The following is a 20,865-nucleotide window of genomic DNA, read 5'->3' on the forward strand; positions in this document are numbered from 1 at the left end:
TCAGTCCGGGACAGCACATGTAGAAGCTTAACTCCATCCATGCTTTCTAAAATGGGCATAAGCAGAAACGCTGTAGCTTATTAAAATAGCAAATGATCTGTAGCTTTGCTCCTTTTTTTTATAAAATAAATCACTCACTTTTCAGAGTGTTTGACTGAGGTTCTTCTTCGGAACCCTTTCAACTATACAACAGGTTTCAGCACTTTCAGTTTACAAGTCATTTCTGAGCAGCTGAGCTGAGCTGAGCTGTGATTGAGTGGGGCAGAGATACTGGGATCCAAAGCCAACAACAGGAAAGCAAGCGTTGGGTATTATTATTTGTTTATTTAGCGGACGCCTTTATCCAAGGCAACTTGGAGACTAGGGTGTGTGAACAATGCATCAGCCGCAGAGTCACTTACACCTACGTCTCACCCGAAAGACGGAGCACAAGGAGGTGAAGTGACTTGCTCAGGGACACACAATGAGTCAGTGGCTGAGGTGGGATTTGAACCGGGGAACTCCTGCTTACAAGCCCTTTTCTTTAACCACAGCCTCCTTCAGAAGATGGAGACGCAATCGAAAGACTATGCAATACTATAATATCTGTATAATACTATAATAATGGAATGTAATTAAAGTTCAGCTACGTTTGCAAGGGTATTATGTTTCATTCATCCATTACAAGTATTCTATTAAATTTTGGATTGAAAACCACGTTCAGATTTTTGTTTGTATAACTGAGGCTTGTTGGTGATTGTTGAACAGCACACAGCACTAAACCAAAAACCCGAGTTTAATTGCACCACGTGTTCTAAATTGATGAATGTTATCTTTGAACCAATCATTGAACTAGCCGATTGTCACTATAAAAGAACACTTGTGAATTCGCGTTGTCTTTTGGTCAAACATTCCAAGAGCATGATGCAGCCCACAGCAAAGGAGGATTTAAATACATTTAAATGGTATTTTAAATTTACAAAATGCTGGTATTTAAATTTTGAACACAGGAATTAGACAATTTAACACGTATGGTAAACTGTATTCAAGTTGTATCAATCTATTTTATGTAGCGCCTTTCATAGTGGACCACCATTACAAAGCGCTTTACAAGATGCAGTAACAAAACCATAATACTTAAAATCCAGAGAAATGCATAATACATGCTATACAGTAAAAAAAAAAAACACACACATTAAATACAGTGGAAAATGCATGATACATGAAATAGTAACAGCAACACAGCAGCTAGGAAGGGCAACCAGAGAAGTGTTAAGTCAAGTAGTACACTGGGTTTGTGGTGGTAGAGCGTAGAATAGATGTGTCAGTTTTGTTCTGAAAGAGGAAAAATCATGACAGGGAAGAGGAGAGGATGAATGGGAGATGGATCTGTCGGTGTCTGGATGGATGTAGGATTTGCTCAATGGTCTTAAAAGAGAACATTGGGTTTACCGTGTCCCATAGTTATGATTTCAGAGAAGTATTTCACCCTGGCAGCGGCGCGCGCACGGCTGTAGCTTGCAAGATGGTTGGCCCAGATCTGTGTGTCTAACAAATATAGCTGCTTTGTATCTTTTATAATTTAAAGTATTTTGTAATTAGGTATTGCAGGTACAGTATATGGTAAACTTTAAGTCACTTTAAAAGTAGCACTCGGTAATATGTCCAAGCTGACATAATTGAACAGTAACAAGTCCACAGAAGTAAGAGCCTCTGTCAATTTTAATATTTATATGAATTTACTGAACAGAAAATTAATCCTTGCAGCAGTTCTTGGTACCATTCTAAATTACTCAGTACTTTCTTGCTTCCTATATTCTGAAGGAATGCTTATATTAAATTTCAAATGAAATATAAACTATCAAATTAACAGTTTGTTGCTTGGTGGCAACATTGCAAATTGATTAACTTAAAAGGTAATTATTTTTACCATCTCTGGCAGACATCTCCATTGTGGTACATAACAGTTTAGCTTTTTCATGTTTTCCTCAGAAAGTGACTCCCTCTCTTCCAAGTAAAGTTTTATATTTAATAAAGGTTCTCTGTCTACAGAGGTAACAGGGGAGATTCAAGGTAGGGCAACCTCTGCTACTTTGGGCACTCTTCCCTTCATGACCTTCCAGTAAGTTGAAAGATCCAGTGGATCAGGGATGGGCTCATTCAGAGTGTTGCGTAGAACCACCCATTGTTCACACACAGCTCTGGTGAGGGGTGGGCAAGAGGTGTCGGCTTCTGTACTGATCACCGTTTTGTTGCATGGCTGGAGTCGGCCTGGGATCAAAACACACACATTAGTCAAAACACTTCTTTTGCAGGATGGACATCCCACCGTTTGGAGAATTTGGTAAAAAAGCAAGCTCATGTAGATTGTCCAGGATATTTCTCTTCTCTCATGGTAAGGTCATCCAAAAGTGTTAGTTTCTTCACCACACCCACAGGTTTTGGCTGTTCCACAATTCAATAGACCCCAGGTCTTCCATGATGTTGAAAGCTGAGACAGCTGTAGGGTGCTGGGTACCCTCAAAATATGGTCAGGGCTGTTACCAGCTTCAGACATGAAAGCTGTCAAATTTCAGCAAGTCAATTTCTCCTGACTTAAGTAACATCAGAAGGTTTGTCACAGCCTGTGCTGATTTTTCTTTCAAAAAAGTCCTGGTAGTGATCAAATGTGCTCTGCATGGTATTTTACTGCCTGAAACCAGCTATTTCATCTTGTAGGTATTGCTTCAGGGGGACAGACTTTTGTGGTGTGCACATCTTTGACTTCAGAAAAGCAACCCATCTTCGCTTTCTGAAGACTTCATCCAAGTAACTAAAGATGCCACATCGCTAAAGTGAAAATGCTCCCATGTCTCGCCTATCGGATTGATTGTGACAGACATGTCACTTTACACTGTTGGGCATGACACATTTCAGTGCTGCTCTGTATGCTTTGATACAGTGTACTGCATTGTCAGTTAACATCCCAAACATCACTGAGGCCGAGCTGGTTCCCATGAATAGGACAGTCAGATAGTACTGATCTTCAACACCTGAAAAATAATTATTCCGTTGTCAATTTCTACTTTACTTTTTTTACTGGAGGATTTCATTAAAAAAAAAAAAAAAAAAAAAACACACACCACACAACTTAATTCAGTAATGGGAAGAAAAAAAACCACTAACTTAATTTTATGCTTACAGGTGTTTTGTTTGGGTGTAATGGAAGACCATTACATTTCCCAATATATGTTAAATAAACGCTTGACTTAAGCATTTTATAGAATAGCTCCAATCCCAATACTTAGAAAGGGGTTACAGCATCTTAAGTTTTTTTTTTTTCTGAAATTATCTGCACTAAAATCATGTAAGTGGTTAATATTACTATTTGTTTATTTAGCAGACGCCTTTATCCAAGGCGACTTACAGAGACTAGATGTGTGAACTATGCATCAGCTGCAGAGTCACTTACAATTACATCTCACCCGAAAGACGGAGCACAAGGAGGTGAAGTGACTTGCTCAGGGTCACACAGTGAGTCAGTAGCTGAGGTGGGATTTGAACCGGGGATATCTTGGTTACAAGCCCTTTTCTTTAACCACTGGACCACACAGCCTCCTAATATGTTCTATACATAACCGATGTTTTCCTAAAGGACACAATAACAAAAAAGCATTTACTTCAGCATCTGTCATTACTTAAAAGAAAAAAATTTTAATAAAAATATAACACACAACTTACCTATGACAATTATTTAGCACACTGCAATCTTTTGGATGTTCTGTGTGGATTCTTGTGCAGCATCTCCAGTTTGGTTTTTGGACCATGATAGTTTATGTGGTTACTTTCAATGTGCCAGTATTTGGCAGTGGATTCTGGAAGCTGAACTGTGAGATACTGCACAAATCAGTTCAGTTAACAGTTTTTGGTTCATTTTTTTTTTTAAATGGTGGGTGGAGTTTATGGAGCATTGTGACTCTGTAGTGGCCTGGTGGGAGGGGTTTAAGGTCAGGACGTGGCTTTTGGCCCAGAATTCTTGTAAGGTTTTCAAAAGGTGTCAGGAATAAAAGTAGGTGTGGGATGTGCAGAGGGAGTTGGAGGATTTGTAAATGAGGGAGAAAGGGGGGGCATTTTTCATTGTTAAGGCACAGGTACTTAAGGGGCAATTGAGGGAAGTTTTTGGGGAGAGGGCAAGCACTTTGGGTGTCAGGGAATTCGTAGAAAATAACCAACATTTTTAAAAAATAAAAAAACAAAACAAAAAACAGGTGAAGGAAGCACAGAGGAAGGTGGCAATTAAGGGTTTGAAGGGGAGGGATGGGAGCACAGTGACCGACGCCAATGGCATGCTGGACTGTGCAGGGCTGTTTTATCAGGAGCTCTTTTCTGAGATCAGGGGCGAGGAGATGGGGGCCTCTTTTTGGAGAAGGTAAAGGTCAGGAGGGGAGAGGGGTTGGAGGGGCCAGTCACCCTCCCAGAGTTGGGGACGATTTGAAGGGCATGGCAGATAGGAAGGTGCCGGGGGGTAGGTCTCCCTAAGGAGTTGTCATGTTTTGGAATGTAGTTGGGCCTGTGTTTTTAAAAGGTGGTGGGTGAAATTTTTAGCACCGATAGGTTAGGCAAATCAGTGAGGGTTAATTTCTTCCCTTTTTTTTTTTTTTTTTTTTTTTTAAAAAAAAAAAAAAGGGGGGGGGGGGTGAAGAGATTTGAGGAACTGGAGGCTGGTCACGCTTTTGTGAGTGGACTATAAATTAATAGCAAGGGCCCTCACTGGGTGTCTGAAAAGGGTCATGGCCTTTATCATCTGTCAGGATCATAATTGTGGGGAGGTCCAATGGAATTTCCTTCTAATAAGGGATGCTATTGCTTGGACCGGAGATAAACGTTCCTCTCACATTGGTTAGCTTGGATCAGGAGAAGGCGTTTGATTGGCTGAACCAGAGGTTTAAGGTTTTGTTGCATTTTGGGTTTGAGGATAATTGTTGTTAGGTGGTTAAAGATAATGTACAGAGAGGTGGGGAGTGGGGCGATTGTAAATGGGCACTTTGGGCATTTGATCTCTCTGGGGCGAGGCAGGGCTGTCTGCTGTCTCCACTTTTGTATGTTTTATATATGGAGCCTTTCGCTGAGGTAATTAGGGACAATAAAAGGATTGAGGGTCTTAATACCTGGGAGGGGATGCATCTCCGTAAAGCTTCTCAGTACACGGATGACACCACCCTTTATTTTTATTTTTTTTTGTTTCTAAAAACTTCGGACCAGAGTTTGCAGATAATTGAGCCATATGCTCTAGCCTCTGGGTCAAAACTTAAAACGGGCAAAAAAGTCTTCTTTTTGGGGTCTTGGGTTGGAAGGGAGGGAGGATACACCAGGGGGTTTGCAAAGGTGCAGTGATAGTTAAATGCTGAGGTTTTCTTTTTACCACAGGGGGAGTGGAGTTAGTAATTAGGCAGGTAGGTTAGCTAGGGTAAAGCTTGTTTGGTTTGTGGAAAATTAGGAAATTGTTACTTATGGGCAAGTGTTGGTTTTAAAGCAGACTAACTGCTTTATTTGGCCAGGGGGTGTCAGGGTCAGGGGGTGTTATTGGGGTTCCAAAGGAGGTGTGGGGAAGGTACAGCCCAAGGGCCTGGATAACAGACTTGAAGACCTGAACTGGCTATTGGTTCTTGGAAAGTTGCCAGTGAGGGAGGTATTATACTGTCACAAGATGACAAGAAATAAGTTCTGTCCCAGAGGCATATGCATTGCTGAGGAGATGATAAAGCATGTGTTCTGGGACTGTGCATATGCCAAGACAGTGTGGGCAAAAAATGGGAAGATGCTTTGATTTGGTTTTGTTTAAATTTGTCCTATAACTTGTGTGGGAAGGTTCTTTTGAATGGGGTTTCAAAACAACCATTTTTACTTTGGGTAATTTGGAAATCAAGAAATGTTTGTTGAACACAATGGAAAACCGATTGTTGTGAATCACTTATGTGGGAAATTAAGGGATGTTTTAAAATGGGTGTTTAGTGCAGCTAAGGAGAGGTGGATATGGCTAGTGTACTTGTAAAAACTGTGTCATTGTCTGGTTTGTTTTTGAATATAATTCGAACATTTTGTTTGTGTGATTTTTTTTGCAATGGTTTTTGTTCTGTAGGACAGGATTGTGCAGTGTTTTCTTGATTATGTAGAACATTCAAAATAGTTTTTTTTTTTGTTTGTTTTGTTTTTTACATAAAACATCTGTTCAGTAAAATATCCAATACATCCCTTATCTAGGGACCATATATTAAATTGATTTTTGGAACTGGGAGATGGAAGAGGGGCTTGCTCCGTCCACTCCACGCATCGACCTGGTATTGCAGTACCTCCAGGAACGGTGCAAAGTGTTCAGTTACACTAACTTACGTCTCTCTTTTACTAGGGCTAAATGTTCATTAATGCTTGTCAGCTTTTTTCTGCCTGTAAAAATGTTGCTGAATCAGATGCAATTTGTGTGATTGTAATGAATTATTTACTGTATAGTAAATGATTTTACACACCAATGTTGTCAATCTTTAATAGAAATTAAAATGTTTTAGTAATATAGTCTAATGACATACAATCATACAACATTGTAGTATTGCAAGGTCTGTTTTGTCAGTGGGCCTAACATTAGCCATCGGTTAAAAAAAAAAAAAAAATACACCCCACAACAAAATGACAGTTAATTTAGTAAACACCAAGTTTTGTTTGAACAGGAACAGGAGTTTTGTCATGTAGCCTATGTACCTAGGATGGAAAATAAAATTATTTGTCTAAAAATAAATGAAATAACAAAAGCGCATAATAAAATACAAAGTGCATCAGTGATTGCCGCGCATCGTGGCCTTAGTTAGTAACCGCAGCAATGAGCTCAATTTTGTCCATGACTGAAAATCGTGCTTTAACCCTTAGCGGTCCATTTATGCAGCGTCTCACGCGCGTCGGGTCCAATTTATTTTCACATGCGCAGTTTAGAAAAAATAAATAAATAAAAACATGTTTGTTACACATAAAATGACACCAAGTTAATTTTAAACTATTTATTTTTAGTAAATATATCCGATCAGCTTATTCCCTGGGCTCGATCCAAATCCCTAAACATAGTACTAGTAGTAACCTCCCCTTAATTCTAAACAGCGATCCACTTTTTCCCTGGTCTAATTACGCCCCAGGACACCGGTATTGGACACCCCTGATCTGTGGCTGATTTGACCCAGTTGCTGTGATTTTTAAAAAGTAATGATGCTGTAGAATGAAGTTTACTTCAAATTAACCCATTACGTGCCAGTGTTGTAATTGAAGACAGGCTGCTTTGTAATTTCTAGAGCATTAACTTGTTCTAATTTTAACTGCATAAAAGTTGTCTAAATGTAATGTATACAATATAAATACAGCTTGTGCTAACTGTTTCAGAAATGTGGTACTTCACAGGTTAAAACACATGCTTTCTGTAGTTCAGTTAACCACAGCACTACAGTGCCACCCGGTGGATAACATTGCTTTTAATGCAGCTTCAGCTCAGCTCATGTATTTGTGACGCAACAATAGGGAGGTGTGTTTATGCTGTTTGGAATGCTGGGTTGATTTAGCTCCGAAATAAAGTTGTGTTTTAAAAAATAAATAAAGCACAATCCAGCTTTACAAGTTAATACAACATGCGTTTGCTGTGTGTGGCTTTGTTCCTGTGTTACAATGCTTGCATACGTCCCTCCCACCTTAACTTTAATGGGGCAGTAGTGTGGAGTAGTGGTTAGGGCTCTGGACTCTTGACCAGAGGGTTGTGGGTTCAATCCCAGATGGGAGACACTGCTGCTGTACCCTTGAGCAAGGTACTTTACCTAGATTGCTCCAGTAAAAACCCAACTGTGTAAATGGGTAATTGTATGTAAAAATAATGTGTAAAAAATAATGTAATTGTATGTAAAAAATAATGTGATGTCTTGTAACAATTGTAAGTCGCCCTGGATAAGGGCGTCTAAGAAATCAACAACAGGTGAAGGAGTGAGCGGAGGGGGAGCCCTCGTCTCGAGGGCAGCTCAGCATTGCTTCTCGGCCTTTTGGCTAAGATCAAGTCTGAAATAAGCTAATGATCAGGTATATGTGGCTTGACCGCAATACCCGGTGGCTTTATTTCTAATGAGAGGTAATCAAACCCGGTCAGCGTCTTGGGCTGGACTGAAAATATTCAGCAAGATTCTTTTGGAGAGGCAGCAGGGAAGAGATGCCAGAGAGGAAAGTCTTTATAAAGACTGTCATCATCGATTGCTTGGGAGTACAGCCTGAGATGATCTTGTGTCTTCAGAGGAACGGGACGGAGAATTACGTGGACGTCACCATGGTTGGGGAGACAAGTTTTAAAGAATTTCTGCAGCAGTGTAAGGAGAAGGAAGACGATGCTCCACTTTCTAATTTTAAAGTGAAGTCACTGAGCCGGAACAAATTTCAGGGTTGTGACCGTACATATGTACAACCCTCATGTGACTGATTCCACGGTTGGACTGTTTTTATGCAGGTATGTAAAGGTGATCTCGGGGGCCAAGTACTTGAGGGACGAATTTGGAATATGGACAGGGAAGAGGCAGTTCCAAGTTCTGCTAAATGATGACGAATCTGGATTTAGTGGGTTTTTTTCCATCCACCAGCAAATTTTTCAATTGGGGCAGACAGAGGATATCTTTTTTACTCTGGGCAGCCCAGTTTCTGCAGGAAGTGTCAGAGTTTTGGTCACTTGGGAGTGGTCTGCTCTCAGGAGAGATGCAGGAACTGTGGTGAGCTGGGACACACAGCGTCCGGGTGTTCCAAGCCCAAGTGCTGCAATGCATGTGGAGCTTTGGATCACTTGTTCCGGAATTGTCCCCAGCGCAAGCAAACCTATTCAGACGCTGCAAGGGGACGGGGAAGGTCGGAGGTAGATGACAATTTCACCAAGGGAGGAGGTGTTGGAAGACACAGGGCAGTCTTTTTCGATCCCAGGTAGCCAGGAGGGAAAGGAGGGAGATGGGGGTGGCTGATAGAGGTTCCAGAGCACAGTGAACAGGAGTTGTTAAGCAGCGGAGAGCGGAAAGGAGACGGGGCGATGCAGTGGGGGGGGGGGACACTCCTGATGCAGAGCGCGGCGGACAGGAAGAGCCCTTTGTTCTGCAAAGACAGAAGAGAAAGAAGACTAAGGAGGAGACAAGAAGTACATTCTCGGTTTCTCGGGAAACAACCAAGAAACTGGCGGTAATGAACCGCTTCGAGGTGCTGGGGACACAGGATGAGTCAGGTGCCGGTTCTTCACAGTTGCCAGTTCCAGTCACTAGGGGGGGGTGAAGTGTCTTCTCCCTCCCAGGTGCCGGACACAGGGGGAGAAAGAGATAGTCAGTCAGAAACAGTGTGTTTATCTCCTTTGAGCCCAAATCCATACATGTTGGGGACATTTTTACGTAGAGAACAAAATGAACAGGACTATGTGGATACAGGAAGCATGGTCTCTTCCTAGGAGATTTTGGAATTATCCACAAATATGGGACAGTGAGTTTTCTTTTCCAATTGTTTAATTATTTTTGGTTTTCTTTATGTCCTTAAAATGTATTTCAATTAACACAAGAGGGTTGAGGGATAACATTAAGAGGGCATCGGTTTTTAATTATTTGAGTTCTTTGCATTTTTCCATTTGTTTTTTGCAGGAGGTGCACTTGAAAGATGCCTCTGATATTTGTACAGTAAAGAGTGGAGAGAGAGTGAATCTATGTGGAGTGTGGGGGGCAGGGTGCACTCTTCAGTGGTGGTAGTATTAGTAAAAGGACAAGGAGATGGAGGGGATACAACCTGTCACCACTGCAAGAACGCATTCTGTGTGTAGATGTGAACTGGAGGGGGCAAAAATTAAGATTAATGTCTATGCGCCTACTGAATTGGCAGATAGTGTCACAGTTATGCAAGATTTACTCATGACAAATAGTAATGTATCGCCTGATAAAGGGCATAACATCTCCAATGTGGTTCACTGACCAAGGGGTTAAAACTGACTGTAAACTTCAAAAAGGTACCAGCATTTGGGAGCAGGTATTGGAAATTTAACTGAACATCGCTTCTCAGCCTTTTGGCTAAGGATCAGGCGTTTGGCTTGGCCGCAGTGCCCGGTGGCTAAACAGTTGAGTAGAGCGACGAGAGTATGCCCCAAGACAGTTTTTAGAGAAGGGTTGGAGCGAAGAAAACTTAGATTCTGGAGAGGAATCATGGAGGACGAAGAGATGCCGATGATAGAGGAGTTTATCGAGAATTATAAAAATCGAACTGCAGGTAGACTTGGGCCAAATCCTGGGGATAGAGAAATATCTGGAAGTGGCAATGAAGTGTAAAACCTACTTCACACAATTCAGGGAGAATTGCAGAGAAAAAGGGGAAGAAAACCCGCTGAACAAATACAGGGTAAAGTCCAAGGAAAGGAATAACTTTAGACTTAACGGTAAGTCACAGATGAAGTCTTTTTGTGCGATTATGTGGACATACAATCCGCACCCATGTATAGAAGAGATAGATATGGGGTATAGAATGGGCAAAGGCAGTGAAGTGCTGTTGAGGGATGAAAGGAGATTTGAGGGGTTTTTACATCCACCAGCTACCTTTCGAATTGGACGAGTAAAAGGTTATCTATTATACTTGACAGCCTCAATATTGCAGGATGTGTCATGAAGGGCAGAGTAGATGCAAGAAACAGAAATGTTTGAATTGCAAGGAAAGTGGGCCATGTTGCATCAGCTTGTCCAAAACCAAAAGCGTGCAATGAGTGTGGAGCAACAAACCATCTGTATAGGGAATGCCCAAATAGAACCTATGCAAGTGCCGCAAAAGGACAAGAGAAACAATGGAGCTAAGGCCCATTGAGATCGTTCTGGAGGATATACAAAACTCCCTAGCATACCCTGCTGGACAAACCGAGGAAGTAAAGGAGATGGGTTCACCTTCTGATACAGCGCTTTTGGAAGGAGACAAAGGAGAGAAGGAATAAGGAGACTATTTCAGATTCAGTGCTAGCTGGACTGCCAACTTTGGGGGAGGGTGAAGAGGAGAATGGACATATGAAAGAAAAGAGTGTGAAATCACAAGGTACGATAATTCCAGATACCATTGAGAATAGAAAGCCCTGGGGTAAGAGTAGTGGAGGAGCAAGATAAAGGGAACCTTGTACCGGGAACCATGAAACAGAAGCTGGAAGAGGGCAACACCAAAGATGTTACATTAGTAATTTCAAACATGTTTGAAGGCTTACCTGAAATAATATTATTATTATTATTTATTTCTTAGCAGATGCCCTTATCCAGGGCGACTTACAATTGTTACAAGATATCACATTATACATTATTTCACATTATACAGATATCACATTATTTTTACATACAATTACCCATTTATACAGTTGGGTTTTTTTTACTGGAGCAATCTAGGTAAAGTACCTTGCTCAAGGGTACAACAGCAGTGTCCCCCAGTGGGGATTGAACCCACAACCCTCCGGACAAAAGTCCAGAGCCCTAACCACTACTCCACACTGCTGCCCCAGATATTGGATATGTCACCTGGAAATCATTAATAGTTTTGTTTGTTTTTTTACTGAAATAGAGGAAGTTAAAAAGGGAAAGAAAGTATATTTAAAAACATGTATGCTAAAAAAAAAACTTTTCAAAAAAAGGAGCCAGATGAAGAGAAGGGAGATATTTTGTTGGAGAATAAATAGAATACTAACAGAAGAGAATAGAAATTAATTGCAGGGGGAGAAAAGAGATTAAAAGAGCTCTATTTTCTACGAAAGGGACCAAGATGCCAGGAGGGGATGGGTTACCAAAAGAATGTTTTGTCTGTTTATGGGAGAAAATTAAAAATGATCTCGTAGATATTTATAGAGGTGTACAAGAATGGAAAGCTAACATCCATGAAATCAGGAATTGTACATTTAAATTTATAAAAAGAGAAAAATAGAATTGGAGGCCAATAACCTTATTAGGAACAGATAACACCTTAACCAGAGGCTAAAGCTAAGGAATGTACTACTTATAAGAGAGATACCCGTTTTGTGTTGAGATAAAGGGAGGATTTGCACTTAATATCTCTCAAGAGATTTTGTGAGTTGATAGCTTTCATAGCAAAACAGAACACTGAGATAAAAGCAGCAAATATTCTCTCCCATACAGACTGCACCAGGTAGGGTACACATTCCCAGATGAAGGAATACAAAGAGTGAATGACCCCACTGAAGGTTGAAATTAAATCAGATGTTATCAAAAGAATTAACACTGCACTTGATTTTCTTCTAGCTCACCGCTACCACCCCTGCGCTGAATCAGGAGCGGTGAGGATGAACACACGCTGTCCTCCAAAGCGTGTGCCGTCAGCCGACTGCTTTTTTTCCCCCCCCCCACTCTGCAGGCTCACCATGCAGCCAACCCAGAGCTACAGCAGAAGAGGACAAGACAGCTCAGAGTAACTTACAGGCTAGCCTGCAGGCGCCCGGCCAGTCTACAGGGGTCGCTGTTGCGCTGTGATGCAAGAACACCCAGGCCGACCCAAGCCAGCCTGTCTCATCGATCACCACTGAAATCTTCTCCTCCCATGGACTTCGGCCACAGCACCTGTCTTTTCCAGAATGAGGAGGACTGGTAAACCCAACAGACACGGCCTCCTATAGGGAGAATATTTTGAATTAAGGACGAATAGGACACTTGGGTGCAGTTAGGACACAGCTGCAATAAGAGGTATAAAATTTCCCCCCCACCTCCCCCATTTTATACATAATTAGTCAAACACTTCGGGACTGAAACTGCGGATTTAGGACAGAATATCAAACAATTATTCACTTTTAATTCCAAGTCTTTCGATGCACAGAACAAAACCTCTTCAGAAACACACTTATTACCGCAAATAAAATTTTATATCCAGAATAGTCTGGATTGTCATCTCAGTATCAATGTGCCATTTAAAATGTTTGCATCAAAAAACATTAACCAAGAAAAAACTATAACTAAAACAAACTTAATTATAGCCAGCATAAAAATTATCCAAAGGAACTTTAACTTTGTGGCTTGGCACTTTCTGTAGACTTCTATTTTCTTCCTTGGGTTTCTTTTGCTGGTCAGAAATGTTTCAATTGGACTCAAACAAAAGGATAATCTGGACCTACAGTACTCTACCAAAATATAAACACATTTAACCAGCCGCTACTGGTATCAACCAAAATGCAGCATTGCGATTTGTTTATCAGAGCATTTATACTTCACCGATTAGTACTGAATTATATGACAAGTTGAAAACGGCAAAGTTCATGAGCAGCACCGAGATTCTTTAGATACCAACCTGCAACTGCAGTGTCCATTACCCTCCAGAGCTGCACTGCATGGTCAGGGTATCAGAGCCTGCAATAGAGGAGAGATACAATGCATGGAGTCTCACTCCCATTCACTGCTGCACAAGTTTCACATTCAAGGACTTGCTGTGTTCAGATTTAAAGGTAGCATCATCTTGAGTTCAGACATATGCTTGTCTAGTATTGAAATCATCAGGACAGCAGATAGGACACATTCACCAGTCTACAGGACAGTGTGTATAGTAAACAAGATCAGGTGTGTTATGTGTTACTCACAGCAAACCAGGAATCGATCACATTTCCATCCCTGTGAGCAATATAAATCTAGACAGTCCATTGTGGAATGACAAATGCTGGTTGATTTTATAAACTAAATAGTCAGTACTGAAAAGCAATCCATTAAAAAACACCCCTCGTGCTGACCATCTTTACTGCCAGAGACGTGTAGAAATAAAAAAGCACTAATAATGCAAATCCTGCAACCAATCCGTCGGACAGGAATAAGCAGAAGCACGATTTAAAATGTGCAACAACATTTAAAAAACTGGTCTGAGCTCAACTCAGTACCAGTCAGTCATGAATTCTCAGACTGGGCAGTAATACAAGTCATCACACAAGACGCAGACTCGGAGAGAAAGCACACCAGCCAACGAGGTTTAAAACTACAGGTACTTCTATTGAAAACTAACTTGACCTGGCTGTGTTGCAACACAGCACTGTGAAACTCTCCACTACAGGGCTTTGAATGTAATCTTATGACAGACTTGCTTAGTGCCATCTGTCGGATGGAACAAGCTACTGCAGCAAAGACCCATTTGTGATTAAATAGCCTAGAAACAAAGCCAGGACAGGTTATATAGTCCTACCATAAACTGCAAGAGTTTGAAGTCTATTTTTCACCAGTTTAGTTTCCCCCCAGGAGGGGAGTGCACCGTTCCTGGAGGTACTGCAATACCAGGTCGATGCGTGGAGTGGACGGAGCAAGCCCCTCTTCCATCTCCCAGTTCCAAAAATCAATTTAATATATGGTCCCCAGATAGGGGACGTATCAGATATTAAACTGATAAGAACAGATACTACACTTGATCTTAGCCAAAAGGCCGAGAAGCGATGCTGAGCTGCCCTCGAGACGAGGGCCCCACCTCGGCTCACTCTTTCAACAGTTAAGGTAGGAGGGACGTATGCAAGTATTGTAACACAGGAACAAAGCCACACACAGCAAACACATGTTGTATTAACTTGTAAAGTGGAGTGTGCTTTATTTAGTTTTTAAAACACGTCTTCATTCATTTCGGAGCTAAATCAACCCAGCATTCCAAACAGCATAAACACGCCCCCCTATTATTGCGTCACAAATACATGAGCTGAGCTGAAACTGCATTAAAAGCAATGTTATCCACCAGGTGGCACTGTAGTGCCATGGTTAACTGAACTACAGAAAGCATGTGTTTTAACCTGTAAAGTACCACATTCCTTAAAAAATAGTTAGCACAAGCTGTATTTATATGATTGTATACATTACATTTAGACAAGTTTTGCAGTTAATTAGAACAAGTTAGCATAATACAGTTGAAGAGAATTGAGGTAGAGGTCAGTTAATGCTCTAAATTACAAAGCAGCCTGTCCAACACTGGCACTTAATGGGTTATTTTGAAGTAAACTTCATTCTACAGCATCCTTCCTTTAAAAATCACAGCAACTGGGTCAAATCAGCCACAGATCAGGGGTGTCCAATACCGGTGTCCTGGGGAATAAGAGCAGGGAAAAAGGGGATTGGCATCTAGAATTTAAAAGGGGAGGTTATTGTTTGTAAGGTTTACACCTACTAGTACTACCTCGAGGGAATTAGTAGATCGAGCCCAGGGAATAAGTTGATCGAGCCCAAGGAATAAATTGATCGGATCTATTAACTAAAAATAAAAAAATTTAAAATGAACTTTATAAGTGTCATGTATATGTCTAACAAACGTTACAGCAACTCAAGATGTTTGTTACATATTTAACGTGCAAGCAGTACTGTAAGGATAGGTATGCGAGCGATTATCAAGAAAGTTAAAGCATGATTGTCAGACAAAATTGAGCTCCATGCTGCGGTTACTAACTTAGGCCACGATGCACTTTATTCATTATGCGCTTTGTTCTTTCACTTATTTGTACAGACAGTACTAATTTTTATTTTCCATCCTAGGTACATATGCTACATGACAAAACTTGTTCCTATTAAAAAAAGACATGTTTACTAATTTAGCTATCTTTTTTTAACTAGGATGTTAACGTTTTGTCTTTGTAAACTGTGATAGTTAATGTTAGGCCTACTGACAATATACCTTGCGATACTACAATACTGGATGTCATTAGAATATTACTAAAACATTAAATTTCGATTAAAGAATAACCTTGATGTGTAAAACCTTTTAATATACAGTAAATAAATCTTTGCGATCACACAACTACAAGTGATTAACGACATTAACAGGCAGAAAAATGGCGACCAGCATTTAACACTAGGCCTAGTGTAAAGAGATGCAAGTTACAGTATAACTGAACACACTGCATAACACAGATGCACAAAAAAAAAAGTATTCCTTTTGTCGTGACATCGTAACAATATGTACCCAGGTGCTTGTGAGAGATACTGGGGGGTTCGTTTAGAGGCTGTATGCCTTTAAGAAGAAAGGCGTGATGGGATATCAACTGTTGTCAGCTGACATACAAATGCTTAAATGCAGAGGTGCTGGATTATTACACTGCGGTTTCCTGCAAGTTATGATGGAGACCAAACGTGAGAGTACTGTTAAAATGAACAGTTACATTCCAAAAATGTAGAATAGCGAAACAAAAATAAAATGCCCTGAAAACTTAAAGAAAACAATTTAATGAAGCAATAAGCTCAATAATTAAGCTAAAAAGTGCAAAGGTTACCTTTTGTCTCAACTCCAATAACCCTACGTTATCTTTCCCCAGTCAAATCAGAGTGCCTAAATAAGCATGGTAATTTACCATAATAAAAAACTGAAATGAAAAAAAGAATGTAGCACATACATACAAAAGCTCAACCAGATAGTCAACGAAAGACAACATATTTCAATGTTGTCTTATTATATATTTAAGGTAAGGCAAGTTTATTTTCCATTAAGTGCTCCCAGCTATAATGTTCTGCCGCTCAGCTGTACAGAATTCCTGGGGAGAACCCTGCAATTTAGAACAGGGTTTGGAACAAATATCAGGAGTGGAAGGGCCAAGTTCAGAGAAGAAAAACAAATCTAGGGGCAAAGTTGGCCAATAATCAAATTAACTTGCATAAATTGAAATTAAACTTCACTAAAACCGCTCTCCACAGCCCAGTTGACATTACAAGGAGCCAAATTGCTGTAGCGCCATCTGTTGGATGCAACAAGATATTGCAGCAAGTGTTTATACCCAAGAACACGCAGCGCTTTTTTCCCCAGTTCTTATTTTTAGCTATTTGAGTTATGTAAATCTTATATATACTGTATGAAATGAGTGTTTTCAGTTACTTTCCAAAATACGTATAGTAGTAACTGGACAGTACTTTCACCATCTTTCCTTTACACCGATAACATGCAGCCAGGACAAACCACACAGTATCCTCCTGGAATTTCCTAAGTACTACATCTATTTTTCACCAGTTTAGTTTCCCCCCGGGAGGGGAGTGCACCGTTCCTGGAGGTACTGCAATACCAGGTCGATGCGTGGAGTGGACGGAGCAAGCCCCTCTTCCATCTCCCAGTTCCAAAAATCAATTTAATATATGGTCCCCAGATAGGGGACGTATCAGATATTAAACTGATAAGAACAGATACTACACTTGATCTTAGCCAAAAGGCCGAGAAGCGATGCTGAGCTGCCCTCGAGACGAGGGCCCCCCTTCCGCTTACTCCTTTACCAGTTAAGGTGGGGGGGGGGGGGGGGGGGGGGGGACGACGTATGCATGCATTGTAACACAGGAACAAAGCCACACACAGCAAAAGCATGTTGTATTAACTTGTAAAGTGGAGTGTGCTTTATTTCGTATTTAAAACAGGACTTTATTCAGAGCTAAATCAACCCAGCATTCCAACCAGCATAAACACGCCTCCCTATTATTACGTCACGAACACATGAGCAGAGCAGCTGCTCCTGAATTAGGCAATCTTGCCCACGGCACTACAGTGCCACCTGGTGGACATACTGAACTACAGGAAGCATGTAGTTTAACCCGTGAAGTACCACATTTCTTTGAAAAAATTGTAACACAATCTGTATTTATACATTGCATTTACACAACTTTTGCAGTTAACAAAAGAGCAAGTTATAATATTAGTTGAAGAGATTTTAAAAAAGATCACAAACACTGGGTCAAATCAACCATAAATCAAATCTGCCACAGATCAGGGGTGTCCAATACCGGTCCTAGAGGCCAATATTCCACTCCAGGTTTAACAGGTAAAATGAGATCATGAACTACTTGGTCTGGATGGACGTTTAAGGCCATTGCACACGGGATCCGATAACGCATCCGAATTTACCCTGCGTCTAAACAAAAAAAAAAAAAACATTCATGCATATTCCCTATTGCACCTTGCACACCGAGTTCGTAATTGTTGTACGACGGTGATGTGTCCATTTTGGAATCTAAACAAGTTCAATTTGATGTGCGTTAAATTACATTGACCAATTAAACAGCTGGGAAGACACATGGATTCTAGCAGTTCCCTGAACAAAACGGAAAATCTAATTGTGTGTGTCGTCAAACAAATTACTTTATGCTAAATCCAACAAAGACTTTGGGGGAGGGGGAAAGAAAAAATGTTGACATTGCCGCGGACTTGGGCATGAATGAGATGTATTCTAAAACATGAAATTATGAACTGATAGCATACATAAACATGTGGATTTTATGCAGTATAGGTTATTGCAAGCATATACTTTATTTAAATTGTAGTCGAGGAAGTAAAGAAACAATGGCCTAACCTGGAGACACAGAAAGAAGTGTTTACAGGGCAAGAGCACTCAGGGCTTAAAAGTCAGAAGAGGGGCAGTACATCAAAGTGATGGAAAGTATTTTTGGTACTTTTACATATATTTATTACAGGAGCGAGTGTTTGAAAAATTAAATATTGGTCATATGGTTTCTGATGCTAGGACAACCTTGTAATTTTTTTTTTTTTTTTTAATGTATTGCGTAACATTGTAGATCTAGCAGAAACTTAATAATTAGCAGGTTTTAACTTCCATCAGCGTTTGATGATCATTAAGTTTATACTACATTTAACATTGTGTTCAAAGTTAAATAAGAATTAACAGAATTGTATTTGTTAAAATACTGAAACTAGGTATATTTACTACAAAGCCTCTACTGCACATTAGCCCTCTGAAGTACGATATTAACGCATCCAGTGTGCAATGGATTGACGCACGATTTTTTTCCGATGACGGATGCTAAATGAGGTAACAGATCCAGTGTGCAATGACCTTAATTGGTTCAATTCAACAATTTAGACCAGGAGTGGACGGGGCAATCTTGGCCACCCCTTCTGTTTCAGCCAAGTTCAGATTAGAAATAATCTTAGGGGAAAGTCCGGGAAAAACATTAAATTAACTTGCAGAAATTGAAATAAACTTCACTAAAGCAGCTCTCCACAGACCAAACTGACATTACATGGCGCAAAACTGGTATGTGGCCATCTGTTGGATGCAACAAGATATTGCAGCTTAATGTTTACAGTTCCAACAAGTGTTTAAATCGGGGAACAAGCAGCCTGGACAAACCACACACCATCCTACAGGAATTTCGTGAATCCTAAATCTATTTTAGCCAGTTTAGTTTCCACCCGGGAGGGGAGTGTACCGTTCCTGGAGGTACTGCAATACCAGGTCGATGCGTGGAGTGGACGAGCAAGCCCCTCTTCCATCTCCCAGTTCCAAAAATCAATTTAATATATGGTCACCAGATAGGGGACGTACCAGACGGTTTCTTAACTGCTTCAAGCGACACATTTAACAGCTTAATACAAAAATAAAAGCCACCAGCACTAAAGGGAAATAAACACCACACAATATGGATAAAGAGTTGATTTTAGCTACTTTAGTGGTCATTAACACAAAAAAAAACATCCCAAAAGGTCTTTACTCAAACTTACGAAACACAACGTTAATATTAGAGACGTATTTAAAGGGCGTATAACAAAACAGTTTGCCGAAAGTCTTCGATTGTCTCATATCCGTGTTCAAAATTAAATACAAGCATTTAAATCATTTTATTTACTGACGTGGTACACAAGCCCACAAATGCAGTCCAAGCCTGGTCCAACGGTATGCGGTTCACAATATATTTTTGTCAACTACATTTACAAAACCCACGTACCACGTGAAGACGAGCCAAATAAAATGTAAAAAAATAAAAAAACTCACCTTTTTCGGAGAGAGTTTCCAGACACATTAGATATTCTTCATTGACGCCGAATTCAGTCAAGGAAAGCGCGTAACTTGTTTACTTAAAAAAAAAAAGTCGAAAACGTAGAATAACATAAAACAAACACAAAGTAGCTAAATATAATTCACATCCTCCTTCGCTGCAGGTTTCTCGCTGCATCCTGCTCCCGTAATATTTGATCAAAAGACAACGCGAATTCACAGGTGTCCTTTTTGGTGACAATTAGCCAATTCAATGATTGGTTCCAAAATAATTATCAGTTCACTCAATTTAGAACACGTGTGGGGCAATTAAACTCGGCTTCGTGGTTTAGCGCCGTGTGCTGTTCGACAATCACCAACAAGCATCAATTATACAATTAAAGTTATACTATAAAAAATCTGAACGTGGTTTTCAATCCGAAATTAACTGAATATCCGTAATGATGAATGTCAATAAAAGGGAACAGCTAATACCCTTGCAAAACAAAACCGCCTAATCACAATCGCTGCATTTGTTGAGTATATTTCTAATTGTAGCCAAACACGTTTTGCTGTTCACGAAAACTTGCAACAAGTTTATGCACCTTATCTTTTCTAAGCTCTCACAATCGGGTATGATAGTCCAGGCGAGCGGTTTCATAATGGCGTTTTTAAGTCAGCCTTCTTTAACACACACAGCAATAGTCTTCTGGCACAACAGACACATTGGTTTCACATTAACCTCACCAAAAACAAAAAAAAGTAGGTTCTCATTCAAACAGCCATCCAAAATAAACAATGTGTGTATTTTAATATTCACTGACATGACGTTCAATATGAAAGTTTTATGAATTTCTATTTATTTTTTTGGCTGCTTTTTGTTTTCCGCTCATGAAAAGGCTGGTAGGCCTCAGACTGACGTTAAGGGGCCGCGCGTTGAGCTGCTGGATCTAAACAAACAATTTTAAAAATAATTTCACAACCTTTTTATACTGACACGGAACCAGTACCATTATACACGAATATGAACATATTTCAACCTTATTTTTAGTGTTTCTTAACTGAAAAATAATTGCTGTCAAACCGGCATCACCTTCCAATTGCGTACAGCCCATTTCCCGCTGCTTTGGTCTTTCTGGAACTTTCTAAGCGCGAGACGCGCGCGT

General features: G+C 40.3%; 1 long non-coding RNA gene, 2 other non-coding genes and 2 pseudogenes across 5 annotated transcripts; 1 reads left to right on the plus strand and 4 right to left on the minus strand.

Annotated features, from left to right (window-relative positions):
• Window positions 1–1,306: 1,306 nt before the first annotated feature.
• Window positions 1,307–20,492, minus strand: LOC131722806 (uncharacterized). 3 transcript variants are annotated; one of them, XR_009320042.1, is made up of 5 exons: window positions 19,718–20,492; window positions 13,294–13,352; window positions 12,433–12,622; window positions 3,431–3,607; window positions 1,307–3,011 (listed from the first exon to the last, which is right to left on the minus strand). It is a non-coding gene; the product is annotated as an uncharacterized LOC131722806 (long non-coding RNA). The 3 variants fall into 3 exon arrangements; XR_009320043.1 differs by lacking the exons at window positions 1,307–3,011; window positions 3,431–3,607 and adding an exon at window positions 8,144–9,102 and having other exon boundaries at window positions 19,718–20,488; XR_009320041.1 differs by lacking the exons at window positions 1,307–3,011; window positions 3,431–3,607 and having other exon boundaries at window positions 11,266–12,622; window positions 19,718–20,489.
• LOC117398729 (U2 spliceosomal RNA) lies at window positions 6,154–6,330 on the plus strand (annotated as a pseudogene).
• LOC131722814 (U2 spliceosomal RNA) lies at window positions 14,225–14,415 on the minus strand. Its single transcript, XR_009320047.1, has one exon. It is a non-coding gene; the product is annotated as a U2 spliceosomal RNA (small nuclear RNA).
• LOC131722815 (U2 spliceosomal RNA) lies at window positions 16,972–17,162 on the minus strand. Its single transcript, XR_009320048.1, has one exon. It is a non-coding gene; the product is annotated as a U2 spliceosomal RNA (small nuclear RNA).
• LOC117967896 (U2 spliceosomal RNA) lies at window positions 19,144–19,348 on the minus strand (annotated as a pseudogene).
• Window positions 20,493–20,865: the final 373 nt, after the last annotated feature.

This window comes from Acipenser ruthenus, chromosome 51 (assembly GCF_902713425.1).
Source record: "Acipenser ruthenus chromosome 51, fAciRut3.2 maternal haplotype, whole genome shotgun sequence".
In the NCBI taxonomy this organism is placed as follows: Eukaryota; Metazoa; Chordata; class Actinopteri; order Acipenseriformes; family Acipenseridae; genus Acipenser; species Acipenser ruthenus.